Genomic DNA, 15,073 nt, shown 5'->3' with positions numbered 1-15,073 from the left:
CGCACAAAAGTTTCTGAAAGGCCTTCATAATAACCACCCATTTGCATTTAGAAACTGAGCAGCATCTGTTCTGTGAGAGTGTCCTAACTCTAGGCCCTCTGTGTTGGGATACCATGTCCATGGAGTCTGAATTCAACCTGATGGCTCTGGTTGAGGCCCTGCGATCACGCTATTTTTGAGAGACTGCAGGACAGTAAACCTAGGGGCGGCTTGTCCTGGTTGGAAGGTCGGCATTGTAAATAGCGGACCCAAACTGCATTCTCCATGTACAATTTTCCTTCCTCTCCCAGTAAGGATGAGGAGGTGGGGGAGGTTGTGTCAACCCCTATAAAACTGTTGGGAAAATGTTGCCAGGCTGGGCATTTACAACATCCTGTTACTCTGGGCAAATGACCTAATCTGCTGGTGCCTAAAATTAAAATGAATGTGTCTTTGTGTAATGTAACTGGTGCTCATGTCAAGCGCTCCAGTGCCCTAGGGCAGAGTTTGCGCTATATAAAACACGAAAGAAATGAATCACTAACAGCAGCATTTGGCTCACAAGGCAGAAATCAATGTATGGTACACAGCATGTATTTATAGTAATGGAACAGGCCTGCATTTCATCCACTGTATGGGTAGCTGGCTCTGTTAAGCGACTGCCTGTATCTCAGGTCATGTTTAAAAATCCACACTTTTAATAAATACTTTTCAAATTATCTGATGTGGCTTAGGGAAATCCTTCCACTTGTGAAAGAAATACTCTTTCTTGAATTTTGAATGCAACCTTATCATATTCTAACATGTTTGTTGAAGGATTTACATTTCAAATATTTTCAAGGCTTGGCTCGTGTACTGGCTCTTACAGCCAAAGTCAACCCTTGGCTCGGCTTTGGCTCGGCTCTCCCTGTACATTTTTTGGCTTGAACTGATGTAGGGAGGCGATAAGTAAAATCAAATAAGATTTATTTATGTAGAAGTCAAAACACCGCAGCCATCACACTTGCTTCTCATTCCCAATGGCCTGCTGTCTCGCCAACTGCCCTTGGGAACCAAGAGCCACATCATAAGCATTATGATGCTATTACATTCCATTGTCAGAAAGCAAGAGTACTTAATATAAGGACAATACACTCACCCACCTCTTTTCTGAGGTGCTTCATCTGCTATTTTGCTATATTCCAGGGTCAGTGCATGGAAACGCACAAGCCAGCAGCACAGATCACAGCAGAAATGAATAGCTCTGTTGGGCTGTATCCTGTAGATGTTGATCTTGGAACTGCATGCACTTTTTGCCAATTCACCATGAAACCACTACAAAGTTCTCATTGATGTGGGACATTCAGTGATGGAATTGGAAAAAATTAGCCTGGGAACCTATAAATTGGCGGTCAAGGCATGACAACTGAAAGGGGGTGCAATCACAGGGAATGGGGTCATGAAAAAAGAAAGGTTTAGCTGTCGACGTATACATTTACTTTTTTAAAACTCTACGGCAAAGAAATAGCCAACAAGGACAACTTGACCGTAAATCTGTAAAGCTTAGTTGGTCACAAAGGCTGCATTTTAAAATATCTTATGAAGATAAGGCACATTTTACAGAGTGTGTGCGTAGTACATCTCAGGGCATAATATTCATGGTAGGATAACTGGTGGTTAATACAGTTGCTAGAAATATGTGCTAGATATATGTGTTTTGTCTTGTAACAGTTCTGACTCATAGTTTGTATTGAGGGTTAATCAGTGCTTAATTTGTAAATAAAAACATGCCGGTGCCCAAAGCTCTCCTCTGAAACACGCGGCTGCTGTAATTAAATGTGCGAGCATGGAACACTGAGGCAGCGTAATCCTGAAGCCATCTCGGGCCTCATAAATCCATTTACAGCCACTCCCTGCCCCTTCAGCTCACTCTGGCAGCTTTCTGCTTTCTACTTTTGGGATGCTTTTTCGTTTGTGTCTTACTCTGTCTTTCCCATATGTGTCTTGTGCTCGCAGTAAATTCTTGAGGCAGAAAAATAAGTGGCGGGCCTCAAAAATAAGTGTCTTAAGACCGCCAGGGTCGCGGTCAGACCGCCGCCAATGTGGCGGTCCGACTGCCACATTACGACGGTGGTGGTAGCGCCACTGTCTGACTGCCAGCACTGCCAGTTTTCCTCCTTTTCCGTCCACCGAAGCCATTATCGCCCCTTGTGGGTTTCACCCAAATCTGCACTTTTAATATACAACGCCTACCTTGTTACAGTGTATGAATATAGCTTATATAAAAGCAGTGAACACAGTCAAAAACCTGCCTCAAATGTTTCTCTGATGTACTTGACTTGTAAAGAGATAAGCTGTGTGCCTTTGTTTCCCCTCTACTGAGTTGGCACCTAGGTATTAGGTCCCAGGTGTTCCCAGCCAGGCTCATTTCTGAACAAAAGGGGGGCTGATGATCTTTTAAATGAGGCTTTTGTTTTGGGCTTAGCTCAAATGGTAAATAAGAAAACCCCCTTACCTGGTGCAGATTCCTGCTCGGAATGGAAAGCAGACAACCTGTGGGCGCTGTTCAATATGTCCCAGTGTCTGCAAATTACACCTGGAAACATTTCAGCATATTTAAATGGGTCCAGTATGAATTCCTGTTCTCCCTTAATAATAGCTGTCTCCTCCTTCTGACTGCTTGCATCCGCCCTGCTGTTCAGTAAGATCTTATAACCTTCTGAGTTCTGCCTGTTTCTAAACCTGATATAGGTGCCACAGAGTAAATAGTTCATGTTATGTAATGTTAGTCTGATTTGTAAAGCACACAGCTACCCCACTGAGGCTTCCCAGTGTTATCAAACAGCTTGAGCATAAAGATGGAACTTAAAATAGCAAGGTTTTCTGAACCTTTCTGAACCTTTCAAAGGAGGTGCATAATAATAGCATCAGAGGAAGAGAATTCTGCATTCAGGATGTATGTCTACATTGCTAAGTTGTAGGAAGACCATATTAAAAAGAGCTATATGTGTGAAATGCACCTGTTTTCACTCTTGTAAATATACGTTTGGAGTGGCTATTGCTACACATTTATGCTGCCCAGCATAGTGCTCACATGCATTGCATGATCAATTCCTAGGTGCACAAAGCCTTGGCTGTAGCGCACAGAGATCTTGCACTGCTGCACACAGTGCTAAAACATTAGAGGGAATGTTGGTCAGAGGATCTCTTAGTGTTAAATAACATATGGCACCTTCCTATGTTTTTGTCAAGGAGTTCACAGCAGGAAGGACTTCTTATTGCAGTCATCTCAGAGTTATCTATGTCAAAGCCGTTTCTCTTGCACTTGTCAGAGTCCACAATGTGAAACATTACTCTCAGGCTATTGACGCAGCGCTTTCCAATGCTAACTCGGGGAGGTGGTATGGGCTAGAAACCCACAACATGCAATAAATCAATGCCCTACCAACAATTTTTCTTTAAAATAACTACTATTTTGAAGACGCATCTAAATACTATACTCAAAGTGATAAATATGTACAGGTTTGCAAGCTGAATTACAATTTGGAACCCCTCCTTTAGTGGTTCCCACATTAGCCAGGTGGCAATCACATACACTGAAGAAATATCTCAAATATCCCTTTAAATGTAGTCTGCTCCCATTATATGTAAGGAATCATGTTGCAGTTTGTGAAAAAGCAACTATGCTCCTATATGGGCCTGTTGGAAAACATGATACTTTTCACAATGAAAAGGTTTAAGCCTAGGAGGTTGACAAGTCATTCAAATATAAAAGGATAGGGCTACTGCCTTTGTCACCACATTAAATAATCAATAAAGCAAGCCTGTTTGCTTTAACATGAAAATAAATAACTATGGTCATGTGGTCTCCCCCTCACAGGACGCATCAAATATTGTTGGAAGACTCAAAGTATACATTTATATGAACCTTAAATCTCCTTCTGTATATATCAAACATTTTTTCAGTACCAGGTCAATAACAGGGACATATGTATTAAACTAATGCAAACTGCATTTGTAACGAACCTCAGAATGGAAATCCCCAGTGGACGCAGTTGATGTAAAATTGACCGAACATTGGAGTCTGCAGTTCGATTCTGTTTATAACTGAGCTTTGTTTTCCTTTTTTTTTTTTTTTTTTTTTTTTTTAGAACTAGTTAGACTTTATTCCTGCCGAGTGACCCGGAAGGGAAATATAATAGGAAGAATTTAGCGAGAGAACCAGTTCAGGAGAAGCTGGTAAGCTTTGAGTGAAGCGGACAGTTGCACTTTGATGTAGTTGGGGCTAGATGAGACAAATAGCCATAAATTGTGATAGACTTAGACATTTGGTTACCTTCTTTTCAGATACTGGGAATATAAGATGTTAACGGGAAGACGAGATAGTGAAGGATGAGAAGGAATGCCAAGTTATTGAAACAGGATACCAATGTCCCCGCAAACAACACTGATAAAGAGACCAAGATTGGACCAACAATTGGATGATTTCAGAAGCAATGTGAGTTGGGACAACACACTGGGAGAATCTATTAATAGATCCTAAAATTTGAAATATAGGTTATACCATGCTAATCATACTTTTTGAGAATCATTTGCATTCGTACAAGTGTTATGTTCCTAAGTGACTTTGGCAAATGGGCATCCGAAGAGGGTTTAAAAGATTTTGTCCATGTGAGCCTTGGAATGCTCTTCAAACTAAGAGAAGCATAACTGTGTCCACTTTCACACATGAAATCGTTTTGTTATCAGATCATTGGCTTTCTCTTGATTATGAATAGAATGTGCTCATTCAGACATGTTTTTAACGTCTTAATTTGTGGATCTAATGTGAAAACAGCTTTTGATATAATACTTGTATGCTCAGTAATGTGAAAATGTAAGTGATTACCTTCTCTAAAATTCCAGCCCTGAAGAAGTGGCATATGTCGCCGTGAAACACGTGTTGGCTGAGCAGTGCTTAATTTTAGTCACTGGTTTCCAGTGCGGGGTTCCAGCACTTAATTGTCCACACTGTCACATATAACAGCTGCTACATAGTGGCGCCGTTTGTATAATTTTGAGATGAACAGAACATTATTTAGTTAATTTTAATATACATTAAAAAGAACTAACACCTGCTGCCCAAGCCATTCTTATAACTCGAACAGCCTGAATTTCCACACTTGTAGCAGTGTAACAGTAGTTGTGTAAGTATCCCATTGACAGAGCTGGCAGTGGCAATGTGTGGTGCGAGATGCAATGGCGTCCTGACAAGGGCCCTGGCACTTGTTTTACAAATGAGGCATTATGGCTGAGAATCCATTACAGTGGCAAACAAGACAACTGTGATTTATGACTTTGGGTCTTCTTTTGAATGTTTGATGCTATAATCATTATTGCAGGTTGTATTTGAATATGCGTATTATGAGAAGAACAATAGTGAATAGGACTGCTATATTGAAGGTACAGCAATACTTAATGTAAAACTGAAAGTCTCTTTTCTGAGAAACAAAATTTGATGAAAGGCAATTTATGTTCATGGCTAATTAATTTTTGACATTGATGCCCTTCTGTGATATTGTGTTATTGCAATAGCTCCCTACAAATCAAATTTTATTGTGTTCTAAATACCAACCTGTTTGGGCACTGGTCTAGTATGTTATGCTATGAGGATTTATAGAGCGCATGGCTACCCAAAGGCCTCCCAGCACTGTACGGAAAGCTTGAAAACACAATTTGGGGCACAGTACTGAATAACCAAGTTTTATACAAACTACAGAAGGACAATTCGTGGCTGGTTAGTCATAAGCCTATGGGCAGAGAGTTCCACAACTTAGCACCCAGATAGGCCATGGACCTTCAGACACATTTAGATTTTTTTATTAAAGGGATAACGCCAGAGCCGCCGAAGAGGATCTAAGATGTCTAGCAGGATTATGGAAGGAGGCAAGAGTTCGCAAAAGCGGGGGACCTTTGTTATGAAGGGCTCTGTGGATGCAACACAGCAATTTAAATGTTATCCGTTGCTCAACTGAGAGCCAATACAGAGTAGCGAGAGCTGATTTAGTTGGTTCGTGTCTAGGTATATTAAAAAGAAGGTGAGCGGCAGTGTTTTGCACCACCTGTAGCTTCCTTTTGACATATTTCGGCGCACCGAGGTACAAGGCATTACATAATCCAAGCACAATATAATGAGAGCCTGGATGATGAGCCTCTTAGCAATTGGTGGAAGTATTATTTTAAACACCTTTCTAAGGAGTCTTAGTGTACCAAAGCAAGTGGAAGCAACTTTCTTAGCCAGGTGGTCCATGGTTAGCCATGGGTAGAGCCATACTCCTAAGCTCTTGATGCATTCCTTAGGTGGGGAAAGTTCACCTATGGAGTGAAGCATAGGAGATATAGAATTTGGCCAAGAAAGATGGCCTAGGATCATGACCTCTGTCTTATCACCATTTAACTTGAGTTTACATTCAGACATCCATTCGGACACTGCCCTTAATCAAGGGACAAGAGCGGTCTCCGATTAATTCTGCTCAGTTGAGAAGGAGACTACCAGCTGAGTATCATCCGCATATGACACTTGTGAAAGACCATATGGCTCCACTATCTTTAACAATGTTGACATACAGATGTTAAATAAAGTAGGACTAAGTGATGAGCTTTGAGGCACTCCCCAGCTGCTATTCAAGCAGCTGGAGAGGAAAAAACGGTCTAGTACCTGAAATGATCTTGCTTCTAAAAAAGAGGAGAGCCAGCTCAGAGCCTTGCCTGTCACTCCAGTCTCCCTCATTCTTTGAAGTAGGATGCTGTGATCCACAGTGTCAAAAGTGGCACTGAGATCTAGAAGAATAATCGCTGACACTAGCCCCTGATCAAGACACTTCCTGACGTCCTCAGTAACTCCAATCAGCTCTGATTCCGTGCTGTGTAGAGGTCTAAAGCCAGTCTGGAAAGGATGCCGGATATTATTGTCCTCAAGAAAATTGGAAAGATGTGTATTCACATGTTTTTCCAATATCTTGAAGAAAGCTGGCAGCAAGGAAATGGGCCTGTAATTATTAAGGACGGACACATCTAGGTTGGGTTACTTGAGCAAGGGTTTCACTATAGCATGTTTCCACTGGTGGGGAATATTACTGCTGGACAACGACAGATTCAACATATCAGTCAGAATAGGAACTATAATGGATGAACCCAGAGCTAAGATAGGAGGAGGTGCTGGGTCTAGGGGAGAGCCCGGTTTGGGGGAGTCAAGTAATGTTGCAACTTGTTAGAATGTTAGAGCTAGCGCAGGGCCATAAATATCTTTGCACAACACATTGACATGCTATAATGACAATATAACATATTTATAAGGTTCAGGTGGAATAAAAATGGGAACCATTACTACAGGCCCTGCAGATTAACCAGAGTGCAAATCATGCTCCTTAAAGAAATGTCACAAGGGCAGCTATCCCTATAAATATAGTCTGCTGCTGTTGTCTAAGAGGTACCATGTGACGATTGTTTGCACCAGTGGGCTCTAATTGTAAAGATCTTTATATGGGCCCATTGGAAAATCGCAAAGCTTTTTACGTCTACAGGCTTTGTCAGTTAATTCGCTTTGTAAAATCAAAGGCTACTGCCCTTGACACCATATTCAATAATGAATAAAGCAAGCCTTTTGGCTTCAATTTGAGCATAAAAAGTTCTAAGCAGTCTCCTTCTAGAGAGCATATATTGAACATTATCTCTCATGGAGAACAACAAACATTTACTATGGCCTGACATAAAAAGGTATATATATATATATACACTAACTGCTTTCCTGTTGCATTTGTCGAGAGTTGTCAACGAGAAACCCATTCCTATTGTATTTGTCAAATAGTTAAAGATGTAAAGCTTCTGCCTATTGTGTTTTCCATGGCGTTTACAATGTAAAACCAATTCCTTTTAAATTTGTCAGAGATTGCAATGTAAAATCCCTTCTGATTGCATTTGTCAAGGGGTTCACAATGTTTTGAATTGGGGCGTGTTCATGATATACTCTGTTGAAGAGACATCAATCACATGAATCTGTGGACTCATGAGCATTGAGTTTAAGTAGTTGGCGTTTGGGACGAATTTTCCAAAGGCTGAATTAGTGGCTCTCATAGGGTCATATGGAAAGAGATCCAGTGAATTAAGTACAGGAATGAAAATGTCTAAAAAAGGCACTGCAGTGTTTGTAACTGACGTTGACAACCAAAGGTGTGCAGACAGATTCCAGCCCCGAGTAATGGGATGTAGAGGGAAAAGCCACAGTCAGATTATAATATAAGAGCAAGAGGCTTGCAAACTAGCCACTTGCATGCAGTGAGCCGATCTGCGTAGTTTGTGCAGGAGATAGGGGGATATTGGAATGAAGAATGGTGAAGAGCAAATAGTGAACTTTAGTCATTTTTCAAGTGCTTGGAAAGAGTATCAAGGGAGGCTAAAGAGGTGGTGGCAGCAGTCTATTTCAGCGTTTCTTGACCCGTGGTCCAGGGACCTGTAAGAGTCTGGGGCGCCTACTCAGGGGATATGTGACTGCTTAGAAAATTGAATAATATTAACAGACTAATAACATTTGTAAATAAAGAAGCAAAATGCAAAATTGACAATTTTAAAACTCCGTAAGTGCATAGGAATTTGAAATTGAAGCAAAAAATGATGTTGGTATACTCAGACTGATTTGTGAGAGCAGGGCAAGTGCATCATACAAAATACAATAAGAACAATGGTTGGTCTCAATTGAATTTAGAAAATCTCCAACTTCCCCATTGAAAATAACACAGAATTATTTTTTGGTAAGTTAAATAAGTTAAGTCATCATTTGTGTATTTGATTGATGAATGCTTGTGTTTGTATTGTTTTATAGCTCAATGGTTAAATGGCTTAGGATAGGGTCATATGCTTCTATTAATGACTCAGTGGTTGGCCCCAGATTCCAATAATGATTCAGGTAGGATTTCTGGGTTCCAGTAATGTTTAAGTGAAGGTCCACAGAATCCAAAATGTTAAGAACCACTGGTCTAATTCACATGATAATAGCAGTATTTATCATGTTTTGGTGGCCTGAAGAGCTGGCGAGGCAACTTTGCAGGTTTTGATGAGGTTATAGTTTATAGAGATAAAGCTGAGCATTTTGTGTGTTATAATTAACTCTGGGTTTTCAACTGAAAAAACAAGAGAGGATAGAGTTGGGTGGAAAGAAAATTAAATGGCTTTAGTATCACTTGAAGTGGGCGAAGTACATGATCTCTGCCTAGGCAAGGTCTAGCCTCATGCAGCACATAGATATTCTGTATCAAATGATAGAGTAATTCAGTCATAGAACCATGAAAAGGAGTGGAAAGAGAAGAGTATTTTCTCCCTCAGCATAGATGTGGGGTGAAAAATTGTATGATGCAATTATGTTGCAAAGAGGGTGTGTGTTTAGGGAGAAGAGGCAGAGATCTAAGATAAAAATCAGATGGATATCCAGTGTCATTGAGCTGCACATATAGCAGTGAGGAATCTGTCTTCATATTTTAGCCAAGCCAATTACATTTGAGTTTGGTATCGCTTTCAAGAGTGTGTCTTGATTGCCAATATCAAACGTAGTGTAGAGAAAAAGAAGGTTAACCATGAGGTGTGAAATGAAGCAATTAATGATTAAGTGTAAGAGTATCCACATCACCTGGATTTGGACTTATGGCCCTAATTATGCCTTTTTAAAATAAGATGAGGTGCTTCTGGGATTTAGCTTCCAGTCTCAATGTAAGCTAGCTAATAAGACAAGTGAGCCCTAAATGATGGTTTTAATTTTCATTTCGATGCCCCTACGCCAGCCTTTTCTGTCTCTGCCAGGTGTACATGTAAGAGTGGCATCTATGGTTTGGTGAAATAGTTTCTTAAGGGTTGGAGGGGGTGATGTGAGAGGGTCACTTCTGGATGGGGAAGGGTGTGTTCTTGTGGGGTGTGAAAGACCAGAGCAAGTTTTAGAAAAATAGGTAAAAAAGTTAAATGGTTTGGTGTGGTATAAGGCCGAATGAGAAATGCCTTGAGTCTATTAAATATCTCTGTTTTCCAATACAAATTGTTCACTTTTGCTAGTTATATTCCTTTGTTTATGGTTTTATTGAATCGTTCCACCATTCCATTAGTTACACGGTGGTATAATGCCAAACATAGGTGGGTGATGCTGCTTTTTTCACGAATGCTTGCATTTTCTTCAAGCAGAATTGTACTCTACTTTCTGTGAGGATTGTTGATGGTAGACCTTCTCTTACAAAAACGTCTGTTAAACAATTTATGAAGCTTGTTGTGCTGTTGGCAGATACAATCTTACTTTCAGGCCTTCTCAAATAGAGATCTATTAAGACTATCATATAAAGCATTAAGTTTTCTCCTGAGGAAAGGCCAATTATATCCATGGTCAGATTGTTCAGTGGTTTATCAGGGAGCTTGCAAATACGCATGGAAGGTTTTCTTGTGACTAAAACTTTGTCACTTGAATTGTACGATATGCACTCTCTTATGGACCTTTCTACTTGTATGTCCATACCAGGACACCAGATGCCCATCCTTAGCCTTTCTTTTGTTTTGGATACTCCAAAGTGTCCTTTATGTGCCATTTTATGTTTTTTTCCATACGCCAAGTGGGGGAATTAGCTTGGTTCCCCTAAATAAACAGCCATCCATTTCTGATAGTTCATCGTTTACGCACCAAGAAACTCTGAATTAATCCCTGACCATGTTCTTGTAGGGCCATCCTTCATTGACATATTGTCTCACCTTTCAAAGAATCTTATCATCTTCCAAACTTTCTTTCCATTCACCCTGTGCAATCACTCCATCAGATATTGCTCAAACTTTTGGTTTTGCTAAATCCTCTTCACCTTCCAGGATTCCTTCATCTTTCGCACTTCCTTCATTGTAAATTAGCCGGGACAGTCGGCTGCTTTATTTCTTATTACGGGGATGTATTCCACAGTGAATATAAATATCCCGGTAAATTGCCAATTCATCTTCTGATTCGGCTGGAGTCCCAACCCTTTTTTCCAAATATCTCCTTCATCAGCTTATGGTCAAACCTGACCTTGATTTTACTACCCCAGACAAAATTATTGAATCTGTATATGGCCCACAATACCGCTAGGGCATCTTTCTATCAAAGAGTAGTTTACTTCTGCCCCACGTAGTGACCTTGAAGCAAAGGCGATGGTTTCTTCACCTTCTTCTGTTGAATGGGAAAGGACCATTCCTAAGCCCTTTGTACTTCCATCTGTGGTTACTATTACTTTCCGGCCTGGCATGAAAGAACTCAATTTGGGAGCTTGCTCCAAGCAACCTTTTACATCTTGTAACTCCTTTTCGCATTTGTCATCGCAGTCAAAGTCTGTTGTGGACTTTTAGTGCTCTCATTTGGAAGGTTATGCTAGCAAGATTGTTTATGAACCTGCTGTGGAATTCTATCATCCCAAGGAATAGCATAAGCTCTTCCTTGTTCTTTGGAGATGCTAGGTTCAAAATGGAGTGAATGAGTTCCTTTTTGGCTTTAACCTGTGCTGGTGATTTTGTGCCCTAAATATGTTATTTATTGGCACGAGAACTTACACTTGCCAGCTTTTACTTTTAATCCAAATTCTTTGATCATTTCCAGTACCTCTTCGACTATCCTGTCGTGCTCTGCTTTCAAGGCCCTGCACACTAATATGTCATTTTGATAGTAAAAGAGTCCTGGTACATTGTGTAACAGGGATGACATGGCAGACACAAGCCCAAAGGGCATGCTTTTGAATTTATAAATGCCAAAGGGTGCAATAAAGGTGATTAGGTCTTGTGACTCCTGGTGCAGAAGTACTTGGTAATAGGCTGATGCTAAGTCTAGGGTTGAGAACATTTGGCCTCCCTTTAGAGCTGCAACCCTTTCAGAAATGGTGGGTAAGGGAAACCTATCAACCACTACTTCTTTATGTAAAGCTCTAAGATCCATTCATAACCTCACTTTATTATCAACCTTATGTGCTACCATGATTGGTGCTAGCCAGTCAGTTGCTTCTACTGGTTCCGTGATACTTTCTTCACACACGATTTTCAACTCTCTTTTCACAGCATCCTGGACACTCACTGGCACCCTATGGACCTTTAATTTTACAGGAGTAGCATTATTCTTCAGTTTCATTTTGTGGAAGTATGTTTTAAGGCACCCTAGTTTCTCACTAAAGACTTCTGGCAATTTATTCATTAGACTGTTTTCTTGGATTGTTTGAACTCGAATCTGTGGACAAGCATTAGGGTCCAGGTATATTCCTAAGCTCTTTTGGACTGGCCACCCTAAGATATTGTCACCCTTCTCAGATACATATACCTTTATTTGGACTTCTCTTCCCTGGAACTGGATCCTCCCTATAAAGTAACCTCTTATGTTAACGTGGCTGTCCCCCATACCCACCAGGCTGTATGTCCATTCTGTTTACTAGGATTTTTCATTGAACTTTTCCTGAAAGACGTTTTCAGAAATAATGGTTAGCCCAGAATATGAGTCAAACATTGTCTCAGCATTTACTCAATCGATTTTCACAATATCTTTAAGATTGCTCTCATCTGTGTCAACCATCTGCAATACTATTACGTCACAAATTTCTGAAACCTTGGAACATTTATTTGTTTTTTCATGCTTCTTATTTTTACAACATGCAACAAAGTGTCGCCTCTTGCCACAATCCTTGCATACATCCCTTCATGTAGGACATTCTTTCCAATTAGGCATATGGCCTGTTATTCCACACCTAAAACACTGCCCTTTAAACAGTAACATTAAGTATTTATTTAGTGGTTTATACTTCTATAGGGTCCCGTACATGTCCTGATGAATGCCACTGACTCTCACGAGCCGCGTTGGTTGAAACATGTCAATCCTTATGTGGTGTTGGGGTACTTGTTCCCCTAGGTTTCACAACCAGTTTTTAATTTCAAGTGGCATCCTGCTAAGTAAAAGCCATAATGGGTTACTACATTGTTTTGTAATTTGTTTTATGGATGCTTACTTAGAAAAATGCCTCCTTGATGTCAGGGTGTCCTCAATCAAATCATGGTTTTGGAGAGGGTGAGGTTGCCAATGATGAAGCATGGCACCTGGCAGATGTGTGAGGACATCCCACTAAACTTTGTATGTCAAAGAGTGACTAAACAGACAAAAAGAAAGTAATAGAAAACTGTGAAATCTAGTTAACTCGGGTGACCTTTGTGTTAACAAAATCAGGGCATACTTATTGCCACAAATGAGGATTCCTTTGGTCTTGCTTGAAGGGAAGTGTGGAGTCAGGCCATTCTCTTTTCCCTATTATTCCGACGCGCTCTTCTCTAAATACATTGTAAACACGAACTCCTATAGTATAGAGCGTGTTTTAAAAAAATTAGTAATTCAGGCCAATTTAAAAATATAGCGGATTTTTCTCTGGTATGTTTGCAGGTGACTTGGCTGGTGAACAACATGCATATAAGGTCTTCTTTCATTCAGCATTCCAGTGATTGTATTAGGAGCAGGTCGGGCGAAGCGTGAGGTTGTAACTTTAATTTCAACTTTGCTGCCTGCCAAGATAAAAAAGCCCTAAACAGATTCACCTTTCTTCAATACCTCATGCTATCGGTGGAGGGAAAGCACTGGTCATAATTAATTATTATAAGAATATGTTCGACCTCACCCAATCTAATATAATTGCTGAACTGGAGAAGGCAATAATATCTTGTTGCACATTGAGTTAGAGATTTCTTGATATTTCAGGCCAGGGACTTCAAAACTAAGTGGTGCTTACCTCCAGATAAAGAAACTTCTGGGGTAGCATATGTATGCGGCAAGAGCCTAGCCCGTTAAGACTCAGAATAAATGAATACTAAAGTATACATTATTAATAGCACATGATTTTTGTAGTGGTGTGCAAAGTACGTAACCTATGTTTACAAGGAGGGGTTTACTTAACACAATTTACTTTATTTTAATTTCATTCAATCATTTAGAGTTCACACTAAATGTCGACGTTTGACCTAATTGTATGAATGACCACAAACCTCTAGTGTTGTCACTACAATTATGCAACCTCTGTCTCCCAGAGGTAACTATAGTAGAGAATATTATGTCAGAAAGACAAAATGGGACAAGATTAAAATGGGTTGATGTTAATCCAGATAACTTCTTCACATTGCTAATAAAAGTTATCAGTCAAGCTTCCTTGAATTGTCTTGATGTTGGTACAGTTAAAAGGAATGCGATACATGCCTATGATTTGATTTGTGTCAGAATTAATCAGTTACTTACTAGACTGGCACAGGGTTAATTGTAGGAATAGCGGATGATTTGATCACACCTGCACGCATACCCATAAAACATTAAAAGTAATTATTCATATGAAACCAAGGACTAATGCTCCAATACAACAATGCAGACATGATATAATAGTTTGACTCAAGCAACAGAAACTAGAATATCCTATTTTGGAAAATTTAAAATATGACAGGTTTTAGGGATTAATCAGTCCCTACACTGGGCAAAGTCTTACATACATGCCTACATTTTAGAAGAGGAAAGTGGGAGACCTAAAAAAAATATTTAGGAGAATGTATTTCAGGTAGGAGACAACCAAGACAAAGCCATTTATTGCTTCAGATATCGGAAGTTGCTCACCTGAATTGGTCCTATTGGCATGTTTGGACTTTTCGGATGACTGGCTAGATAATTTCTCTGCAATACTTAACCCAAAGTAGAAGGACAGGCATTCTGATTTTGAGGAGAAAGAAACTAACTTGTCTATAGTAAACAATTGTGAAGTCACCTTTAACAAAGTCTGTTCTGCTCTAAATAAGTGTGCAAAGGAAAGGCTCCAGGTCTGAATGCACCCCTCTAAATCAGGGGTCTTCAAACTTCAGGGCGGGCCACCCTAGGGGGGCCTCAAGTGATCCCAGGGGGGCGTCAGACTCTGGCCAAAAAAAGCATTACCCAGATAACAGTGTTTTGTTTTAAGCAGAAGCATGTTATTACGTTTTTAAAAAGATAACAGCACTTAACTGCAATGTTTAAATACGTCTAGACATATTTACACATTGCCATCTTTATAAAATACGTGAGGGGGCAATGATTTATATTTTTTAACTGTGG

General features: G+C 40.0%; 1 protein-coding gene across 7 annotated transcripts in view; it reads left to right on the top strand.

Annotated features, from left to right (window-relative positions):
• COA1 (cytochrome c oxidase assembly factor 1) overlaps window positions 1–15,073 on the top strand; it is a 452,132-nt gene that overhangs the window by 268,347 nt on the left and 168,712 nt on the right. For 2 of the 7 annotated variants that reach the window (XM_069216041.1, XM_069216065.1), the window contains one exon: window positions 4,306–4,456. The exons of 4 other annotated variants lie outside the window; for them this stretch is intronic. The gene's annotated coding sequence lies outside the window, so the exon portion shown is untranslated. Of the gene's footprint in view, window positions 1–4,118; window positions 4,198–4,305; window positions 4,457–15,073 lie in introns of those variants that run through there. One more of the 7 variants, XM_069216080.1, reaches the window with a different exon arrangement.

The sequence above is a fragment of the Pleurodeles waltl genome, chromosome 2_1 (assembly GCF_031143425.1).
Source record: "Pleurodeles waltl isolate 20211129_DDA chromosome 2_1, aPleWal1.hap1.20221129, whole genome shotgun sequence".
In the NCBI taxonomy this organism is placed as follows: domain Eukaryota; kingdom Metazoa; phylum Chordata; class Amphibia; order Caudata; family Salamandridae; genus Pleurodeles; species Pleurodeles waltl.
The sequence above is the reverse complement of the archived record's forward strand: the minus strand, read 5'-3'. Positions and strand labels throughout refer to the sequence as shown.